Here is a 21685-nt window from a genome sequence, read left to right as displayed (position 1 = left end):
AATAATATATTTTATGGTGTAGTCTGCCCATGAGAGAATAACTGTGAATATGTTTATAATTTCGTATACTTTTTAATTTAACTTTTTGCCTGAAGAAATGGAAAAGTTTATTTATCTAGTGAGCAAGTAATTTGGAGTTACTGCATTGAAATTCAATTCAGAATTTCATTTTTAATAGTCACTTACATTTATGATGCCACACAGGTGTGCAATGACAACCTGTCAATTTTTACTTAGAAATTAATGAGATAATTTGTTCTTAATGTTCTGAAGGACATTTGCCCATCATATGGGTGTTTAGATAGATGATGGAGAAGGCTGTCTTCCACTAAGACTAACAGTATAAGTTTACACTGCCAAAGTAATTTCTTCACTCACTCAGGATTACTTGGATGCACTGTGACATGTAATTTGTTCCTGATAGAGAATATGGTTTAGCCCAAAATTTGCCTGCACAAAGTGGAGTTTATAACGATTTTATCTCTGTGTATTTTTAAAATGACATCATGCTTTAAAAATATAAATATTCAAGTGGAAAATCAAAAATTGGATCAGATAGTAAAACCGCAATAGATTTGGCTTTTAAAAAATTTTTCTAACAGACTGATCTATTATGTATTTTCTTTCTCTCCTATATTCTTCTCTTCAGATGTTAACAGTAACAGAGAGTCACCAAAACACTTTGTTTGAATACAGCCAGCATTTGTGGCACTCCAAAATGTCTAGAGAGGTTTGGTCCAAAGTTACAGAAGCTTAGAACTGGAAAGACCTCAAAGATGGAGCATGAGGCCATTTAGGTTACTGAGTTGCTCAAGAGTGCATATTGACAGGACACAAAAATCAACATTAAAGGCCAGCATGTAATTAAAGGCCACCGCTTGTAATCCCAGCACTTGGGAGGCTGAGGTAGGAAGATCACTGACCAGCCTGGGCTACATAGTGAGTTCAAGACCAGCCTGAATTGCATAATGAGACCTTGTCTCAAAAACTAAAACAAAACCACAAAAAACAAAACCAACATGAAGAAATCAATAGCTTTTTTGTTCACCAACAATGAACTAGCTCAGAAAGAAATCGAGAAGACAATTCCACTCCAAATGCTTATAAAAAAGACACCCCAGGAATCAGCCTAACCAAGATGAAGGACCTCTACAATAACAATTACTGATCACTGAGGAAAGACATTGAAGAAGACACTAGAAGATGGGAAAAGACCTCCCATGTTCATGGATTGGCAGAATTAATATTGTTAAAATAATCATGTTACCAAAAGCAATCTACAGATTCAATGAAATTCCCATCAAAATTCCAATGGCATTCTTCACAGAACTAGAAAAAACAATTCTAAAACTCAGTGGAAGCACAGAAAACCCAGAATAGCCAAAGTAATCCTAAACAAAAAAGAACAGGGCTGGAGACATCACAATACCCAACTTCAAATTGTACTAAAAGCCATAGTAACAGTGACAGCTTGGTACTGGCATCAAAACAGACACACAAAACAATGGAATAGGACAGAAGAAACAGAAATAAATCCACACAACTTTGTCCATTTGATCCTTGACAAAGGAACCAAAGGACACATTGGAGAAAAGACAGCCTCCTTAAAAAATAGTGCTAAGGGCTGGGGATTTAGCTCAGTGGTTCCGCCACCTGCCCCGTAAGTGCAAGGACCCGAGTTCGATCCTCAGTACCAAAACAATAATAATAATAATAATAATAATAATAGTGCTAGGAAAACTGGATACCCATATGTAGAAGATTGAAATTAGATCTAGATCTCTCACCCTGTACAAAAATAATTCAAAAAGGATCAAAGACTTAGGTATAAGACCAGAAACTTTGAAACCGCTAAAACAAAACACAGGGGAAACACTTGAAGCCATAGGAACAGGCAAAGACTTCCTGAATAGGACTCCAACAGCACAGGAAACAACAGCAAGAATCAGCAAATGGGACTACATTTCTAAGCAGAAAAGGAAACATTTCTAAGCAGAAAGGGAAAGAACCAACAGAATGAAGAGACAGCCTACAGAATGGGAGAAAATCTTTTGCCAGCTGCCCTCCCAACAGATAATTAGTGTCCAGAATATATGAAGAAGTAAAAAACTTAGCTCCAAAAAAAAAAAAAAAAATCAAATAGCCCAATTAACAAATGGGCAAATGAATTGAACAGACATTTCTCAAAAAGAGTAGAAGTAGTCAATAGGTATACGGGAAAAAAACGTTCAACATCTTTAGCCATCACATTTCACCTCAGTCACAATGGCTATCATCAAGAGTACAACAAACAATAAATGCTGGTGAATGTGTGAACCATTCTACATTGGTGGAGGGAATGTAAGTTAGTACAGCCATGATGAAAATCAGTATGGAGGTTCCTCAAAAAAATTAAAAATAGAACTACCATTTGATCCAGCTGTACCATTCCTTGCTATATACCCAAAGGAATTAAAGCATACTATAAGAATACCTGAATACCCATGTTTATTGAAGCACATTTTACAGTAGCCTATATATGGAACCAGTCTAGGTGCCCATCAACAGATGAACGAACGAATGAATGAATGAATGAAGAAAATGTAGTGTATATGTACTCAGTGGAATATTAATCATTCAGCCATAAAGAATAAGAGTATGTGGGCTGGGGATTTAGTTTAGTGGTGCTGCTGCCTGCCTCACAAGCACAAGGTCCTGAGTTTGATCCCCGGTACTGCAAAAAAAAAAAAAAAAAAAAAAAAAAAAAAGAATAAGAGTATGTCATGTTCAGAAAAATCGATGGGATTGGCTAGCATGATTTGAAATGAAATAAGCCATACTCAAAATGACAAGTGTCACATATTTTCCTTAATCTGTGGAATCTAAAAAAGATGACATGAAAATAGATGGAAAACTATTAGACAAAAGCAAGGGAATAAGAGGGAGAGGTGTATAAGGGAAGACAATGGGTATAGATAGGATAAAAATTATGCATGTATAAAGATATTACATTGAATTGCAATATTTTATAAAATTAATAGTCACCAATAAAATATATTTTAAAATGAAATTTAGAAAATAATTTTCAAAAAAGAAAATAGTGTATAAAATAGAGAGTTGAATTGACTTCGCCTTAGGACAGTATATTTCCTACTGGTTTGAAGGAGGAAAGGTTAAGTTTTGTCTATTCTGCCTTTGGTAATACTCTCCCCACCTGTCCTTTAGTAATCCACCTGATATTATATGTGGTCGTTTCTTCTTTCTAGTTTGGTTACCCATTGTGGAAGATACTCTAAGGTGTTCCCATGATCTCTCTCTCAGGACCCAGATTCTTTGATCACTCCCTTTGAGTACAGGAAGGACTTGTGGCTTGGTTTTAGCCAATGTCATGCAGCAAAAATAACAGGATATACACGATCACTTGTACATGATTGCCTTTCACAAGGCTGGAAACCATCTTAGTAGGAGATCCTTTCCGTGGCCTCCTTGGCCAGACATGGATTAGCTGGATACACTGTTTCACAGTCTTAAAAGGCTGCAATCAAAGTACTGGCTGGGGTTTTAGTTTCATTTAAGGCTCAATTGGAGTTGGATCTGCTTCCAAGGTTGTGGTTGTTGGCAGCATCTGGTTCCTTGCAGGCTGTCAAATTAAGAGTTTCAGTTTCTTGCTTGCTGTTGGAGGAAGGCTAATCATGTGACCTTTTGCATCTCAACATGGCAGCCTGCTTCTTCAAAGCTAGCAAAGAAGAGGGAGAATCTCTTGGTCATACTAGATAAACCAGAAGAGTCAGCTATTTTAACTTGGTACATCTAGGTAGTATGAATTTGTACCCCATCATTTATGCTGGAATTCCAAATCTTATGGTTGTGTTTGCCTTGCTCTGTCAATATAAACTTGGTATAAGCTTCAGTAATTGCATAATAGGTGGGTCAGGAAGTTATCCAGAATAATGACCCTATTTTTTTTTTTTTTTGCTTAAATTCTTTTATTGGTATATTTTAGGCATACAATACTTTTACATTTATCTTTGGGTGCTTGTACCTGTACATGATATATCTTGGTTCTTATTTTTTCCCCATTACCTGTGCACCCAATGACCCTATTTTGAATCCTAACCAATCTATTGCTTTAAGCATGGAACTTGTATTAATTATTGGATCAATAACCAAAATAGCAGGATTTTTTTTATTAGACTAAGGAAATTGCCAAAACAATACATTTTAATTATTGAAGGATAAATCGATTCTGTCAGGTAAAAAAGCTGAAAACCAAGACCAGACCAGGCCACAGCAAGCTTTTATTGCAGGAACGATCTGCTGGGCTGTCTCTGAACAAAGGAGAGACAAAAGCAATATGACCAGGCCAGGGAGTGCTTCTTATGGGAGCTGGGGTGGGGTTGAATGAGGTAGTGGCTAGGGACTGGAGGAGCCTGTGATGTCACTAGTTGCTAGGAGGAGAGCAAGTATCAGGTTACTCTTTTGGTGGGAGTAGGGGCTGGGAAGAAGGTAGCTATTATATACAGCAGCCACCCTAAATCGGAGGGGAATCTATCAGATTTCGCTGTCATGTTCTTTCCTGTTTCCTTCCCTTCTTCTTCTGAATATTGCACAAGGTAAGGTGGAGCCTATGGCTGTCCCCTTTGCCTTCAGACGTGTGCCACACACTGTCCCTGTAACAGCATGTCTTTCTCCTGCATAGTTTACTTCCAGTGATGGCTTTGCCCGTCTTCTTGCAGCTGACAGTGATTAGCTTCACTAACAACTTTGTGGTTGAGGCCAAAGGCTTTTCCCAAAGGAACAAGCAACTGGCAGATATACTAAAATGAGTGTCCATGTTTCAGAATTCATAGAAAAAACTTTTTACCACCACGCCCATTAGAATTTGCTTTTAGTTATTATGACATCAGATTTTTGCTTTGGCAAAATTGAACAAGCTCTAAACATTCATTGTCAGAGAGTCTCAAGATATTTCTGATGGTTTTTGTTGTTACACGGAAACTAGTGCTGTTTTATTTTAGGTGCATGGCAAGGTGACAGAATACCAATAAAGGCCAAACCCAAATGCAGTGGCGGCAGGGCAGTCTGGTTTAGATTTTCCCACTAAACGTTACCAAGGCTGGGCCTCTCCTGGGAGATATCGTGAACTCTTGTGTGGGTGCCAGGATTTTTGTAATCTTGTGAGGTAACTTTAACATTATTTTTACTGATAATTTAGCTAAATAAAAATAAACTGCTAATGAACACAAATCAATTTTAATTAAATTAATGGGAAAGTTGTATTTCTATTCCACTAAATCTTTTAGTTCTTTCAAACAGTTGTCAACTTTTACATTTTATTTTTGAATGTAGAGACTTCTCCTAACATTCAACTATTGTTTCTACCTCCCTGATAAAACTTAGAGACCCATCTTTAACTTACACATCCTTCTGAGTAGTCATTCCAACAGTTCCTATTTATTTTAATTTGTCTTGTGCAAAAGTTAAGTCAAAGGAACACAGTTTATATCCCATACGTTACTAATCTAGAGCTTCTGCCCTTGGTTGACAAAGGTCTTAAAAATACAAACAGGCTCAGATACATACAGTGCATCAGCTCATTTGAGTAGTAATTTGCAGACTTTTAGCGTCTCCTTTGAGAATTTTTTGCTTACATTTCCTCTATATTGTATATGTTTACATCCTATTTAGTGACTGCAATAAAAAAACTATTTCCCTCCACTTTTACAGAACTAAAACAATTGAAGAATGTCCCACATTCCCTGACAAAGCCTTTGACTTTTTCCCCTATGCCTTTTGAGAGAATCCATCCTTAATTTCAGATTAAAAATACAGAGCCTTGCTGTTCCAAAAATGTTTTTACTGCTCCATTTCTAGAGAGGTGGTGTATGGGGCTCTGTGAAGTTGTACTTTTTGAGAAGTAAAATATTTCCCTACAAAAAGAGAAGGAACATTTCCAGAGAACAATGAAAGCCTAGTAAATGTACTTGGATTTTCTTAGCAGCATTGATTCTTTTCACATGGGAGCATGGTTTACTCCCCAACATGTGTGACTCGGTTGCCAGCCGATCTCGCATGCCAACATCAACTCAAATACCTTTCAGCCCCTTCAACATACTGCAGCTGTTACATCCTGACCATGCACTTCCTTCTTCCTTTCTGCTATTAGAAGAAAGTTATTCACCCCTCCCTGCCTCTGTACCTGGGATATGGATACTCTTGGTTTCCTCTTACCAGCTCTGCCTGAGCTCTTTAGCTCAATCTATTGTTTCTCTCAAAAGGACCTTACATTGCAGCCAAGAATGGACAAGAAATGGCTGAGTTTAAAAAACAATAATACAATCACTAAACAAAAATATGAGATGGGACATTTTGTGTTCATGAGAGCCATAATTTCTTCACTGTTTACTCTTTTTTTCCCCTTAGTTCAGGCAACTCAGAACTTCCAAATGTACGTGTTAGAAAAGTTTGCTGTGTTTATCATGACTGTCCAGTTTGTGAGCTCTTTTGTCTCTCGGATACCATCATCTGTTCTTTCCATTGCTTTTTGCCTTGTTTCAGGTAGCTTTTCTAAAGTAACTGGGAAACTAGTGTCTTTTTAACATCATATGTAAAAATCCTTCTAGTCTTCTAAATAGGAATTAGCAGTACAAAGAAGATTTAAATTTTTTCTTGATTCTTGTATTAAAAAAATCTACAGTCTCAGATTCTATTTATTTATTAATTTATTTTCCTTAGATTTTTTATTGGTACATTTTAGGTATACAATAGGTTTACATTTATCATTGGGTACTTGAACCTTTACATGATATATCTTTTTTTTTTTTTTTTTTGGTACCAGGGATCGAACTCGGGTCCTTGCGCTTGCAAAGCAAGCGATGGAACCACTGAGCTAAATCCCCGGCCCGCACATGATGTATCTTGGTTCTTATTTTTTCCCCATTTCCCTGCCCTCCCTTCACCCCCTCCACCCTTCCCTGTTTACAAAGACTTTGTTTCCATTTTTCCCTTTTCTCATAATTTTTCCTTTCCCTTCTTTCCTTTCCCCTTCCCCTCTCCCTCCCACTTCCCCTACCCCCTCCACCCTTCCCTGTTTACAAAGACTTTGTTTCCATTTTTCCCTTTTCTCATAATTTTTCCTTTCCCTTCTTTCCTTTCCCCTTCCCCTCTCCCTCCCACTTCCCCTACCCCTTTGGGCCTGTTCTTCCTATTTCACATTATCAATTATTCATTTTAATCATTTTATACACTTTCAGTTTCTCACACAGAGAAACTATTTGGTATTTACACATGTGTGCCCTATTTATTTCACTTAAGAGTATAGCCTCAATATGCATCCATTTAACTATAACTGTCTCTAGTTTCTTATTCTTTATGGTTGAATAGTACTCCATTTTATAAAAAAAACCACATCTTCTTTATCCAGTTTCCAGTTGATGGGCACTTGGGCTGTTTCCAAGCTTTTGCTATTACAAACTGTGCTGCTATAAACATGGGTGCACATATATCACTGTGGTATGATTCTTTCAATTCTTTTGGGAAGATACCCAGCAGGGGAATAGCTGGGTCAAATGGGACCTCTAGTCCTAGTTCTTTGGAGTATCTCCATACTGATTTCCACAGTGGTTGCACCAGTCTGCACTCCCACCAACAAGGGAGAAGGGTTCCTTTCTCTCCACACCCCCGCCAGCATTTGTTATTGGTTGATTTCTTGATAGCAGCCATTCTTTCTGGGATGAGGTGGAATCTCAGTGTTGTTTTCATCTGCATCTCTTGAATGGCCAATGATGTTGAAAATTTTTTCATATGTTTATCTGCTGCTCTTAGTTCTTTGTCTGAGAAACGTCTGTTCATTTCAGATGCCCATTTTTGAACTGGGTCTTTAAATTTGGGGGACTGATTTTTTTCAGTTCTTTATATATTCTAGACAGTAGTCTTTTGTCTGAGGTACAGCTGCTAAAATTTTTTTTCCCACGTTGTAGGTTGTCTGTTAGCTCTGTTGGTGGTTTCTCTTGCAGTGCAGAAGCTTTTTAATATGATGAGATCCCAGTTGTTGATTCTTTGTGCTAGTTCCCATGCTACTGAGGTTTTGTTCATAAAGTCTTTTCCTGTGCCAATGTCTTCAACAGTTCTACCTAACTTATCTTCCAGCAAGTTTAGTGTTTCTGTTTTAATATTTAGATCTTTAATCCACTTCAATCTTAGTTTAATGCATGGTGATAGATATGGGTCTAGTTTTAATCTTTGACAGGTTGAAATCCAGTTTTTCCAACACCACTTATTAAATAGGCTATCTTTCCTCCAGTGAGGATGGTTGGATCTTTTGCCAAAGACGAGGTGGCTGAGTATGTCTGGAGTTGTTTCTGCATCTTCTAATCTATTCACTGATCCTCAGGTCTGTTTCTTCACCAGTACCATGCTGTTTTTATCACAGTAGCTTTGTAGTATAGTTTCAAGTTGGGGATTGTGATACCCCCTGCCATATTTCTGTTGCCTAGAATTACTTTTGCTATTCTAGGTCTCTTCTGGTTCCAAATAAAGTTTTGGATTGTTTTCTCTAGTTCTGTAAAGTATATTGTTGAAATTTCAATTGGCATTGCATTAAATCTACATAGCAGTTTTGGAAGTATGGCCATTTTCACTATATTGGTTCTTCCTACCCAGGAGCAAGGGATGTCTTTCCATTTTCTTATATCTTCTTTGATATCTTTTTTTCAGTGTGCTGTAGTTTTCAGTGTAGAAGTCTTTTGCTTCCTTTGTTAGATTAATTCCTAGATATTTCATTTTTTTGGATGCTATGTTGCAAGGGATGTTTTTCCCTAATTTCTCTCTCAGTGAGTCTGTTATTTGTGTACAAGAAGGCTATTGTTTTTTGTGTTGATCTTGTATCCAGCTACTCTACTGAGTCTGTCAATTAAGTGTAGAAGTCTTTTGGTAGAGTTTTTTGAGTCTTCCATGTAGAGTATCATATGGTCAGCAAATAATGACCATTTAACTTCTTCCTTTCCTATCTTTACTCCTTTTATTTCTTTCTCCTGTCTAATAGTTGTGGCTAATGTTTCTGAACTATATTGAATAGGAGTGGTGATAGTGGACATCCTTGACTTGTTCCTGATTTTAGCGTGAAGGTTTCCAGTTTTTTACCATTTAGTATGATATTGGCTGTTGTTTTTTCATATATAACCTCAATCAGGTTGAGATAAAGACCTTCTATTCCAATTTTCTGTAGGGTTTTTATCATGAATGGGTGTTGGATTTTGTTGAATGCTTTTTCTGCATCTCAGATTCTATTTAGAAGGTGAGATATTGATAAACACACACAGAGACAATATGCTAATGTTTCTCATACATTGTTGAGCATCTGAATCACCTGGGATTGACTACTAGGGTCCCACCACCAGCGATTCTGATCCAGGTGCCACTAATGCTACTAGTCCTTGGACCGCCCTTGAGTAGCCCTTACTATGGGGAGGCTCTCTAGCTATTCCTGTACGGATTCTCAACCTGTCTCCCCAATGTAAAGAGCAGCTTGTCAGGCAATAAGTGTAGAATAATACATAGATGGGCAGAGAAAAGAGAGAGGATTAGAAGCAGAGATATAATAGTTAAGTAGTACATAGTAAGTATAACTATTTGAAGGACTTTAATATTGTTTTAAAATTCTGTCTTTAAAATTAATAATTTTAAAAATATGTTATGATTATTACATTCAGTATAATAATTAAAAGAGCACAAATTATGTATGTTACAAACTAAACTATCCTTCCATTCTAGTCTTACACTGCCACTTTGCAAAATAAATCACACTTAACCATCTTGTTAGACTATGTACATGAAATATTTGAAAAAAGTTGAGATTTTTCCTCTAAATAATACAGGCCAAGTTACACTTCCATCTACTATTACATAAATGATTATTTCTCTGTATCTCAATAGTATCAGATGTTATCCAAATTTTTGCCTGCCAGTCTGATTTGTGAAAAATGGTGTCTAATTTATATTTTAGCTTGTGTTGCCTGTAATTGAGAGTAGAACAACTTTGAGTAGCAAGACTGTAGATAAGCTAATTTGGGGAAGGTGGATAGATAACCATTTTAGTCTTGACTTTGAGCTTTCTTTCTTTTTTGGTACGGGGATTGAACTCGGGTCCTTGCTCTTGCGCAGCAGGCAGCGAAACCACTGAGCTAAATCCCTGGCCCAATTTGGGCTTTCTTTTAAGGAAAAATATCTGTTTTCCTTCCTCACTTGATATTCAGATGGTAGGTCTTTTATGTTGAATCTTGCTTCAAAAGTGGTTCACCTCTTTTTGAATGAAAAGAAAGAACAAGGATACTTCCATTGCAGCCCACCCTCGGTTTTCACCTGGAAATTCATTTTTATAAGCCATTCCTATGGGAAATAAAGGATGCATATAGGTTTGTTCATACAAAAAATGCTACAGCTCCCAATCCAAGATTTCCTTATGGGAAATGACAACATCTAGTGAAACAATGAGTATAGGAAATTAAAGAAAACTTGAACTATGATGGATATACTAAAGCTGAATTATTTGAGACCAAATTTTCTTTAGCTTGTTTACTGCTGTTCACTTGAAAGGCACACACACACACACACACACACACACACACACACACGACTGCTTTTTGAAATCAAATACATTTCCTGCCTTCGTCTTTCCTCAGTACTCTTACAACCAACCTATTTATAGCCCAGGAAAGGAAAAAGCTTACTGGAGGCAGGAAAACTAAGTTCGGAAAGAATAGGAGGAAGTGTGCCTGCCATTTAGCCAAACAACCTTTAATTCATTGAGCTCAAAGCTTAGCAGCTTCACTGTGGCTGCTGGGCATAAACAGCTGGCAAATTTCAATTTTTTTTCTCTTTACTTTTGAACTGGATTTAGGCAATGAGGGTGATAACCATGTTTTAGAAAAGAAAATAGGAATCTTGGGTGCTTAGACACAATGAAGAGAAACTTGCAAGAAGTTTATGAGGATGAAAGAAAAAGATAGTGGGATGAACTTCAGATGATTGCATGTCCGCAGTTAAGGTAAGTGTCACTGTTAAGTCTATTGCTGGCGTGTTTTAATGCATTTCAAGAACTATGGATATTAGCCACTGATGGTGTTTATAATCTGAGGGAAGAGCGAATGTAATTTTTTAGTGAGCTTGCTTATATTGTATCTCTGAAGAAATGTAGAAATCAGTTTTTGACAGCTTCTGTTTATAACAATACATATGTATTTTAAAATGATTGTTTTCTTAAGATAACTTTAGCTCTACTAACTTTCTTCATTTTCAATTTCATCTGGGATTCTATAGCATAATTTCCTTCATCATTTTTGAAAAATACTTTCTCAATATTTCTCCTTTTGAAGTGTTGATCAATGATCTATCTGCCTTTTCTTTGATCAATACTAGTTTAGAATACATTTAACAACTAGGTCTTCAAGCAAAAACAGACAATTATAAAAAAGTCACTTTAGTGGGATTTAAATTTTGTGTAAAATAAAATAAAGATAAAGATTTTTAAAATACAAAAATTATTCTGACCACTCATTTTCAGACAAAGGAGAATCTTCTAGAAACACAAAATAGCAGCCCTGCAGTTTCCAGTGATGAAAACTGTTCACAGTAATTATTTACATTTAAATTATTATCTCAAAATGTTCCTTCAGTGTATATTTCCTGAGTGTTTTTAAAAATGTCAGTGGCTTTGGAAGTGGAAAGGTCGAAGGGAAATGGATTAGATCCAAGAACAGCTGATACTCCCCATAAAAACTTGGAAAGCTCCTAGGGACATTCCAAATTCTTCTAACATTCTTTGCCATTAAATGAGCACACTGTTTAAATGATGAGCCATACCATATTTACATCCACTGCCGATAATAACCCACATTTGTGTCTTGGAGTAGCATGATTAATGTAACCACAATGACTAACAAAGGAATAAGGTTCTGAGGGTTAATGAAAAAGGAAATGTGTTGCTGTTATTTTGACTTGTCCTTCTGTGATATTGGTATGCTAAGAATCTGCAGCAAAAAGATAGCAAAGCTGAAAAGCAGAAGATCTGAGCCAGCCAGGACCAGCATAGAAGCCAACACGAGGTCCTGGCTCACTGTGAATCTCATTGGCCCTTTTCTTTCCTGGGAGAATTTAAAGGCTATTCTTTTTCTGATTAAAAATTTAGAATTAGTTCCATAGAAATTGTGGAAAGGTTTCGTATTTTTTACTAGAAAGCATAGTTTCTTAGTTGCACTTTTGTTGTAAGAAAGTACAGGAAAACAAAACAATAAAAATCTGGATAAATATGATTGATCTGAAGAAACAAACTCTCAGTTCTTACTTTCAGGATGGTCCAGCACTTCAAAGTCAGTTCTGAATCCATTTTATTGCACAACAGAGTGAAATCTAAGGTAACTTCATTAATTACCATTCTATCAGGCTGTGATGACAGAAACCTCCTGACAGTCCACCTGATTTCTGTTCATGTTGAACTCTTTCCCCTTACAGGTTCAAAACAGCTTTTGTATTTGACACATTCATATGTTCATCTTATGAGAATAAAAATGTTTTACTATGATTTAAATGTTAAGCAATAGATAAAATTATTTTAAGAACGTATTTTTCCACTTTTAAAAATCTTAGTGTTGGTCACTAATCTCTAGGTGCCCACATTTGCTTATTAATGCGTTTATAAAATGCCAGTTATTTAAAATACATTTTAAAAGAATTCTTTAGTAGTTTCACACTTTACTTGATATACGTTCAGCTCCTAAGAGTATTTTAAGGTAGCTAGCTTTGGAAAATATTTGCTGATATTTTTTGCTTTTCTATTAATTAAATAGAAATTTATTGTTTTGTCTCCAATATAATTCCTATAGTCACTGTGTGTTTATAGTTTATATACCAGAGCCACCCTGCCCTCACATTTAAATATGAGTGACATCAGGTTACTGAAGACATCTTGTGAAGCAGCAGCAATTCAGATGCATATAACCTGTGTCTCGTGGGATGTGCTGAGGAGGGTATGGGAAGAATCATCCCACGCTCAGGAAGCCGCACCCATCTGCCATCTGATGCTGGACAGGGGAGGGAGGATGTTGCATATTGAATCACCCAAAAATTCCAATTAATGGTCTCAGGAGATTCCTGTTGTCTCTTCATCTCCCTTCATACCTAGACCAACCCCCAAAGTGTATTGACGAAGTTTTCCTACTTATAATACAATCTCTACTTTTGATTAACATTAATTGACATTAATTTGAAGAAAGAGATTGTATCAGGCATAAGGCATACTATGTATGGAACCAAATTACCAATATAGATCATGAATCCAGATAAGGAACACGATCCAGACAGACTTCACGGAGGTTGAGGTAGGTATTGGAGTGCAAGGTATGTGATGGGTACAAAGAGAGGTGAGAACATCCAAGACAAGATGGATCTGTGAGGAGGGACAGAGACAGAAATGAACATGGTGAGCCCAAGGAATGGGGTTGCCAGATGAGACACAGTATGCCCAGTGAAATGTGAATTTCAGATAACAAATACATTTTAGAATAAGTGTATCCTATCGCATGGGTGTGTATGAGGCCTATTGGATAGGGATACTTATACAAAAATATTATTTGTTGTTTACATGAAATTCACATTGAATTGGGTGCCTTGTATTTGGATTTCTTATGTCTGGCAACTCTGCCAGGGAAATGAGCCAATCAACTTGACAAGAGTAGAGCAGTGAGCGTGTAGAACAAGTGAGAAGTATCTGGAAGAGGCTGGGGTCAGCCTGGTGGGACTGGAATGCCAGACAAAGGAATTAGACTCTAGTTTAAAGATACCACGGAGCCACCGAGAGGTTTTGAAAAAGAAAATGAGATGGATAAGATCTGACCATTTGACGCAGATTTGCTGGAGTAAGGAGAACAGGTTACTGAGGTCTGACTCTTATGAAAAGAGAGAGGAACTAAGCAGAGATTCAGTAGGGAACAAATTATCCTGCTTTGAAAACTAACTGGGTATAGCCCTGGGAAGGGAAGATGTGTTAAAGAGGGAGATGTCTTTAATGGCCCATTCAAGTCAAAGGCCAATCAAAGAGACAGCAGAAGGGTAGGAAGTTAATGAGGAAGAGTTTGGTCACAGACTTATTACATTTGAGGCAATAATGGACTAGGAAGGTAGAAATAATAAGCTCACAGCTGGAAGTGGGAAATACTGTAGCTTAGCAGGGAGGCAAGGACTGGAAATAATACCAACCTTTATCAAGCACTTATTTTATCTCCATTGTCTTATTGAATGCCCAAGGCCACCTATGGGCAGGTTTCATTGGTAGCCACATTTTATAGATGAGAAAGCTGAAGTTCAGAGAATATAATTGTCCATGGTTCATGACTACATAAACATGAGAGACAATAGAAAATGGAACCTGGGTGTGTATGGAGCCAAAGCCAATGCTTTTGCTAATTCCCATGCAGATTGTTCAGTATTTTGCTCCAGATTCACTTTTTCCATCCGCAAAAATCTAAACGCACCACTTATTTATACTATAACCCAATTTTTAACTAGATTCCTTGTCTTTTATTGTTCCTAACTTTAGTAGCCCTCGCAGAATTTTGCACCTTTTGGTTAATCTCTCTGAGGAAATAGAAGTAGTTCATACATAGAGGTTTCGTTTCTTATTACTTATTACCTTAATTCTTTTTCCCTCGTTTTTCATTTTCACTTGTTTATCTGCTGAAATAAAGGTTATGCTGAAAAAAGAATGAAAACAAGAATGGTGTTAATCTCCTCTCCCTGTCCCTGGCTGCCCTCTACTGGCAATACCAGTTAACAACGTTCATCCTAGCCTGGAGACTGCACAGGCAGTTTAGTACTCTACTGTGCGGTGACAGAGTTCACTGAATCTCATTTTTTTTTTTTTTTTCCGTACAGGGGATTGAGCTCAAGACCTTGTGTTTGTGAGGCAGGCAGCGGCACCACTGAGCTAAATCCCCAGCCCAAGGGTTCACTGAATCTCTACAGAGTCAGCTGGGGCCTCTCAGAGAGTTTGGATACTGCTTATGCTAGGAGATTCTAGAAAGAGACTTCATGAGATTACATACACCTTTGCAGCTGAGTGGGCTAAAAGGCATTTTAAATAGACTAGTTTTAGTTTTATCTTTAACTTTCTAGTTACTAAAACTATTTCACTTGTTTACCCTTTTTAAGGGGTATGTAGCAGCTGGGGATGTAGCTCAGTGGTAGAGCGCTTGTCTGGCCTTTTTAGGGCCTAGGTTTGATCCCTACTACCACCAAAAGAAAGGCATGCATGTTTGGTTATTAGTCTTTTAATGCACTCCTGTGTTTTGTTAAGATGGTTTTTGACCTTTTATTTTATATATGTACTTTAAACTTCACAATATATTTTTTAAATAAGAAAGGAAAAGTGTATCTTTTAGGCCTCTATCCTGAAGAATCATAGATTCAGATAAAAAATGTATGTAAAACAGTATTTGTAACAGATACACTTTGAAACTAGCCTGAACATACAAAAACAGAGGAATTGCTAAATAATATTCTGCAATGTGGAATTTTACATAGTCATGAAATTACATTAAAGTATTTAGTAACATTAGAGAGTGTTTGTATTAATGTTAAGTGAGAAAGTAAAGGCTAAAAAATTACATCCATGATGTTATCCCATTCAAGTTAAGAGCTAAACATTAATATACTAAAACATTAACAATAGGAATTTCTGGTCAGTAGGATAATGGAGACTTTTATTTTCCATTTTGTGTTCAGTGTAAATAAGCATACACTGCCTTACAATCAGGAACAAAAACATGATAAAAAGTATGTTTTTAAAAAGTGGAGAGCTAAGTCTCTGCTCTAATTTCTTGCTGACAATGTTTGTGCTAATTCAGCGCCATTTACAGCCTTCTTGCCTGGCAAAGAGCTATATCCTGTTTGTGACAGCATAATTGATTGTAATGGAAAAGATTATGATGCACTAGCCTGGTCTATGACTTCACTGCGTTCACTGGCAACAGGAAACAAAGATACACACAAATACTTTTTTCATAATTGTTTTAGTAATAATTGACAATTGGAGGAAATGAATGACAGAAAACAATTATGGGCAGACAAGATGGTCAGCAAATCAGACTGGGAAATGCAACGGAGCCAGTCCAAGCTTTATTCATACAATGATTTCACAACATTACAAAGATATTATTGTTTTGTTTTCAATCTACTCCTGAAATCACTATTGTTTTTACCAACAGTTACACAATATTTTGCTGGCAGCACTGACTCCCAATATGCTTTTAATTCAGTAATCCAGTAATCCCACATCAGGGATTTGGTGTTGAATTTTTATGCTGATTACTATCCAGGATCAGAGTGAACTTCTCCTTGCGGTCAACAATGTTGCTGTCATTTCCTTGCCTCTGATTTGCTGCCTGTTCCCCAAACACTGAATTTTTAAAGCCTTGTTTTCCTTTAAATTTTAAACAAACGAATTTTTGTTTCTATTTCTGTAAATGATCCCTCGGGTTCATGTTTAGCAGCAATGGACAAAAGGAAAAACAAAAACTCAAAATAAATGAGGATGTTTCACTATCCAGTTTTCGTGTTCTGAAATGGGCATAATTAAAAACTTCTTAGATGAAAATAAGTAATACATTCTCACCTTAGAAAGAGTTAAGATAGGCATTATACTGCAGGACCTTTTGCAGTACAATCTCTTTGTCTCTGTTAGTGTTAAATCCATTTATCTTAATTATAGTATCTGTCTCCTCTCTGGCTTGTATCCACAGTTGTCTTGTCAGGTGCTGTTAAAATTCTGTGGATGGGAGAGTTAAACATGTGTGAGCAGTTACAACCTTTATTTCAAATTATGTGTGCCTCTGGCTAACCTGATTTGGAGTAAAACTCTGCAGCAGTACTGACTTCTAATCTTAAAGACTACTTACTGGTCATACCATATATTGAGGAGGTCCTAGACCACACTGTGGAATAGAAATATAAGGTGAGCCACAAAAGTGACCCACATGGCTTATCTGATTATTGTCCAATGACCACATTTTAAAAATGAAAAGAAATGACTAAGATGAATTTCAGTAATATAGTTTATTTACCTAGTTTTCCAGACCATTCATTCCACCTTGTATTAATATAAAAATACTGATATATTTTACAATCCCTTTTTTGAACCAACTCTTTGGAATCTAGTGTATATTTTATGCTTATGACACACTTCAAATCAGATTAGCCTCACTTCAAATGCTCAGTGACTTTGGGTTCCTACTGACTACTATCATGATCCATGTAAATCTGAACAGAAAAGCCACAGTTACATATATAATATTTGAGATACTGCGTCCCCTCCGTTCTGAACATTGATCTGGCAACCCTCACAGGTATCAGCTAAAATGGAATAGCTGAAAGGAAGCTGAGAATTGACAGTTTTTGAAATATGGCCTATTAGACAATCCAACTCTTCATTTAGGCTGAGTACCTTTGAATTCTTCAACTGACGGTAAGAGTAATAGAGGTTTAAAAAATTTCCAGTTTTTGAAATCTGGATTATATGTTTGTAAAAATATTTCATCATCATATGTTCAAGTGAATTTACACCTAGGAATAAATTCTGTTCCATTGTCTAAGACTAGCTTTCTGAAAGTATTACAGATTTTCTGCTTAATGCTACATGAAACATAGCGCAACGAAAAAATCTCTAGCAATTAATGCACACACAGAGCTAAACATTGTGACTATTTGCTGATATCCTTGCTGCATTTTACATTGCTTTACTTGAAGGTTAGAAAGCATGCTTCAATAATCTTATGTAACTATTATGCCCCGGGACTCTCATGCCAGTCAGCTGGGGTGATAAAGATAGCTCTGTGTACTAAATATAGAGACACGAAAATAGAGCTGGTGAAAGTGGACAAAACCAGGAGACGTGATAGGCTCTTATGCCTCCTCCAGTGGCTGAAACCTGCTAATACTGGCTTCTGAAGTCCTGGCAGCAAGTTGCAGCCAGCAGGAACAATCATCTTTTGGGTTCATTGCTTACTCCATGAGGCTTTGATTATGAAGCTAGATTTAAGGCAGTCAGAAAAATTCTAAAATCAAAACAAAAGTTAGACATTAACAATATAAATAATGACCATTCACTGAGTGATTTACAAATTGATAATGCTCCAGAAACTTGAGAATTTTCTTGGCCCTCTGAATTCATTTTCCATCCTCCCAAAAGAAACCAAGTTATAAATAGCGAGTAGGTATGTGCACCCAGAATGCCATATTTCTACAGTGAAATTTTTACATTGTGTTTATAAAGTTCTTGATTAATAAATTATTAAAAATGTGTACAATGGTTAAATTATTATAATGCATTTACAATGCGACATAATGAGTAATGTATCATTTCTACATTAATACATTCTGCCATACATTAATGTGCCAATCATTATATTAATACATTAATAATTAAAATAGAAGAATGTACTATCAACTCATAATCACCTTGTATCCAAGCCAACAAACAACACTAGAGAATCTCCCAAGTGACAGGTGCTGTAGTGTTGGAGCATAAAATGAAAAATCACATTTATTTTATCTGTTGATGTTGGTAGGAAAACAAATTCACTGAAAAAGAATGAGGAAATAGATGGGATTATTTCTTAAGAAAGGCACTTCTCTGACTCAGGCGGAGAAGGCTTTTTTGGACGTTTATGTCTATTTTTACTTCCAGACATTGGGCTTGCCTTGTCTTTGAGGAAATACCTCCAGCCCTGCTCTTCGTGGGCAGACATGCTTGGATCGCTGTGATTTCCAAATGGTTTCCTGAAGTAACACTTGGCTGAGAGACAGATGACAGCAAGGTGAAGGAAAGGTTAGGGTTAAACATGGAGGGATGTAGGACACACAACTGTGCACAAATGCTCAGTTTTCCTGCGGGAGAGGGCGGATGAGGAGGGGCCTGGGCTTCACCAATGACCCTTACCGCCTCTGGGGTAGGGAAGAGGAGGAGAGGTAGGGAGGCCCAGCCAGCCTTCACGTGTGGAATGTGCTTTCCAAGTCAGTTTTTTTTTTTTAAATATCTCAGTAACATAACTGCTGGATCCTGCAGATACCGCCATTGTGCTTTCTTATCAGTAGTGACTGAGCACTCGGTGACAGTGTCAGGCATTAAGTGACCTGCAGTCAAGGTCGAGATATCTGGGTTGAGTGGTGCTGGTGTTGGTTTCACAAAACAGAGAATTCAGGAACCAACAAGCGAGTTGGGATTATGTCTGTAGCTCCAGGAATAGGAGTCTAGGTCAAGGGAAAAACTAATACCTTCCTGTAACTTCTCCCACCTGGGAGCTGGGGCTGTTCTGGGGGCCCTCGGGGGCAAAGAGGTGGTGCGCAGAGGGGCACGCAGCTCTGCAGTGGGCACCTCCGTGTTTTCCATCTGAAACCACGCCCATGTCTTCGGAGCCGCTAACTTGTCCTTCCTCAGTGTCCTTCTCTCAATTGCTTTGGCTTAGGACATTGTCTGTAAATTTTTTCTTCGCCCTGAAATCTACCAGGTAACTTAACATGAGTCTGCTGCCTCCTCTCAGTGCCCCTTTGGATTCTCTGATATCACTACTGAAATGCTCAGCAATCTGTCACACATCATTTTAGGCTGGAACTCATAGCAATCCTCTTGCCTTGGCCTCCCACGTGCTGGGATTACAGGCATGCATCACCATACTGGGTTTAGAAGACTTCTAAATGATAATGTGAACAACCCTTTTCAGCTTTTACTCCTCTAGATCCCTGCATCATTTAAGATTCTAAAGCTGGGCTGGGGATTTAGCTCAGTGGTTTCGCCACCTGCTGTGCAAACACAAGGACCAGAGTTTGATCCCCCGTACCAAAAAAAAAAAAAAAAAAGATCCTAAAGTTTTCCTTTGTCAAATTCTGCGACAGTGTTGCTCTTTTGTTCTTTCTATTTTTTTAAGAACGTTTTCCCTACATCTGCAAAATGGCCATTTACCAAGAGACGCTGTTTCGCACTGCTCTCTAACTCCTTTTCCCGCAGAGAACTTGTTCTCGGCCTCACTTTAAATAGTCCTGTGCTTGCTCATCTAGCTGTGAGGAACTGCAGCCTGAACTCTAGGCCAGTTGTCTTCTTGTCAGCAAGATGTTTCTCCTGGTGTTCCATCATCGTGTCAAACTCGGCAAGTCCAAGATAAAAATCCTGTCCTCTTCCTGTTCTACTCTGCCCACAAGGTTTCCTGTGATGGCGACATCATCCCGTGCAGCTGGGGACGCCTGTCCTCCCACTAAGCCAGTGGCTCACTCTTCCTGCTGAATGTGTCTCTTAGCCATTCCTCCATCCATCGCTGCTGCCTGTTCTCATTCCCTCTCACCTTATTTGTGGACACTCTAAGCACCCTCTACAGCTGGTTCTTTTCCTCAGGGGCTCCCCTTTCACACTCAACTCCTCGGAGGTTAATCTGGGCAGAGCCACAAACTGCCTGGGGTCTCAGCCAAGGGCATGGGACAGAAATATGGTGAAAGTGGCTGTATTGTTATAAGAAAGGGTGCATCTCCTGAAATTGCAAGAAGCCAAGTGGAGAAGTGGCAAGGGCCTCTCCAGAAACCAGAGCACCAAGGGCCTGAGGAGCCAGGTGCCTGCTGGAGCCTGAGGATCCCCCTCTCTTGCCTCAACCCCTGCCCTCCCCTCAAACAAGATATAGCCTCATATATAAGTGGTTAATTGATATTTTCACTAGGACACAGATTTATGTGTAATAGAGATCAGAAATGTTTTTAAATTATAAGCATCACATACAGTATGATTATACCTTGGGCTTAGGTATGTCCACATGCGATTTGAGATCCTAAACTGTCTTAATCATTTTTACCTTTCCTGATATAAGATATTACATATAGCAACTTCCTAATCTTATGATTGGCAAATAATGAAGAGTATTAGCAAGCTGGGGATTTAGCTCAGTGGCACCACGCCTGCCTGGCAAGCACAAGGTCCTGAGTTCAATTCCTGGTACCAAAAAAAAAAAAAAACTGCAAATATTAGCAAGGTGTACAGATTCCCACATGTGTGTATGCTCATATGGTTTTCTCCAGCTGACCTTTCATCATTGTTTTTTCATTCTTTAGGGCTAGACATTGTTTTTTCAAATATCTACTTTTAAGGCATAATACATTTTGTAATACAGATATGATGGAATGTTGTGCAGCCATCTAGAACAAGATTATGTTTTGGGAAGAATATTTGACTAATTCTTTAATGTAAAAAATATGTCTAATGACATTGGAAATGTTTACAATATATGATTAATACAAAAAGCAGTTTGAAAATCTGCATGTCTATTATAAATTTTAGAAAAGAACAGAGATATAATTTGTTAGTTACCTCTTTCTGTGTAACAAATCATTCCCAAATTAAGTGGCTTTATATAACAGTAATCATTTTTACCTGTCATAATTTCTGTGGATCAACAATCCAGAGGTTCAGACTAAGGAGAGTGTCATGAGAGATTGTAGCCAGATGTCATTTAGGGCTAGCATCATCTGAAGACTTGCTGGGGACCATAACTTCTATTTTTCCATTTCCCCCCTAGATTTGCTAAGGTATAATTGACAAACCAAAATTTCATCTATTTATGCTATGAAATGTAATGTTGTAATATGTGTATACATTCTGAAATGAATACATCAAGTTATTTAA

General features: G+C 37.5%; 1 protein-coding gene across 5 annotated transcripts in view; it reads left to right on the top strand.

Annotated features, from left to right (window-relative positions):
* The first annotated feature begins 4454 nt into the window (after positions 1-4454).
* Positions 4455-21685, top strand: part of Rasgrp3 (RAS guanyl releasing protein 3) — a 113764-nt gene continuing 96533 nt past the window's right edge. Inside the window, exons 1-3 of one of the 5 annotated variants that reach the window (XM_087216483.1) lie at positions 10601-11023; positions 12326-12389; positions 18713-18842. The gene's annotated coding sequence lies outside the window, so the exon portion shown is untranslated. Of the gene's footprint in view, positions 4593-10600; positions 11024-12312; positions 12390-18712; positions 18843-21685 lie in introns of those variants that run through there. The other 4 variants (XM_087216481.1, XM_087216484.1, XM_087216485.1 and 1 more) reach the window with 4 other exon arrangements.

The sequence above is a fragment of the Heterocephalus glaber genome, unplaced genomic scaffold, assembly GCF_053883595.1.
Source record: "Heterocephalus glaber isolate CG9 unplaced genomic scaffold, H.glaber_assembly_v1.0 deba00001457, whole genome shotgun sequence".
Classification (NCBI taxonomy): domain Eukaryota; kingdom Metazoa; phylum Chordata; class Mammalia; order Rodentia; family Bathyergidae; genus Heterocephalus; species Heterocephalus glaber.
The sequence above is the reverse complement of the archived record's forward strand: the minus strand, read 5'-3'. Positions and strand labels throughout refer to the sequence as shown.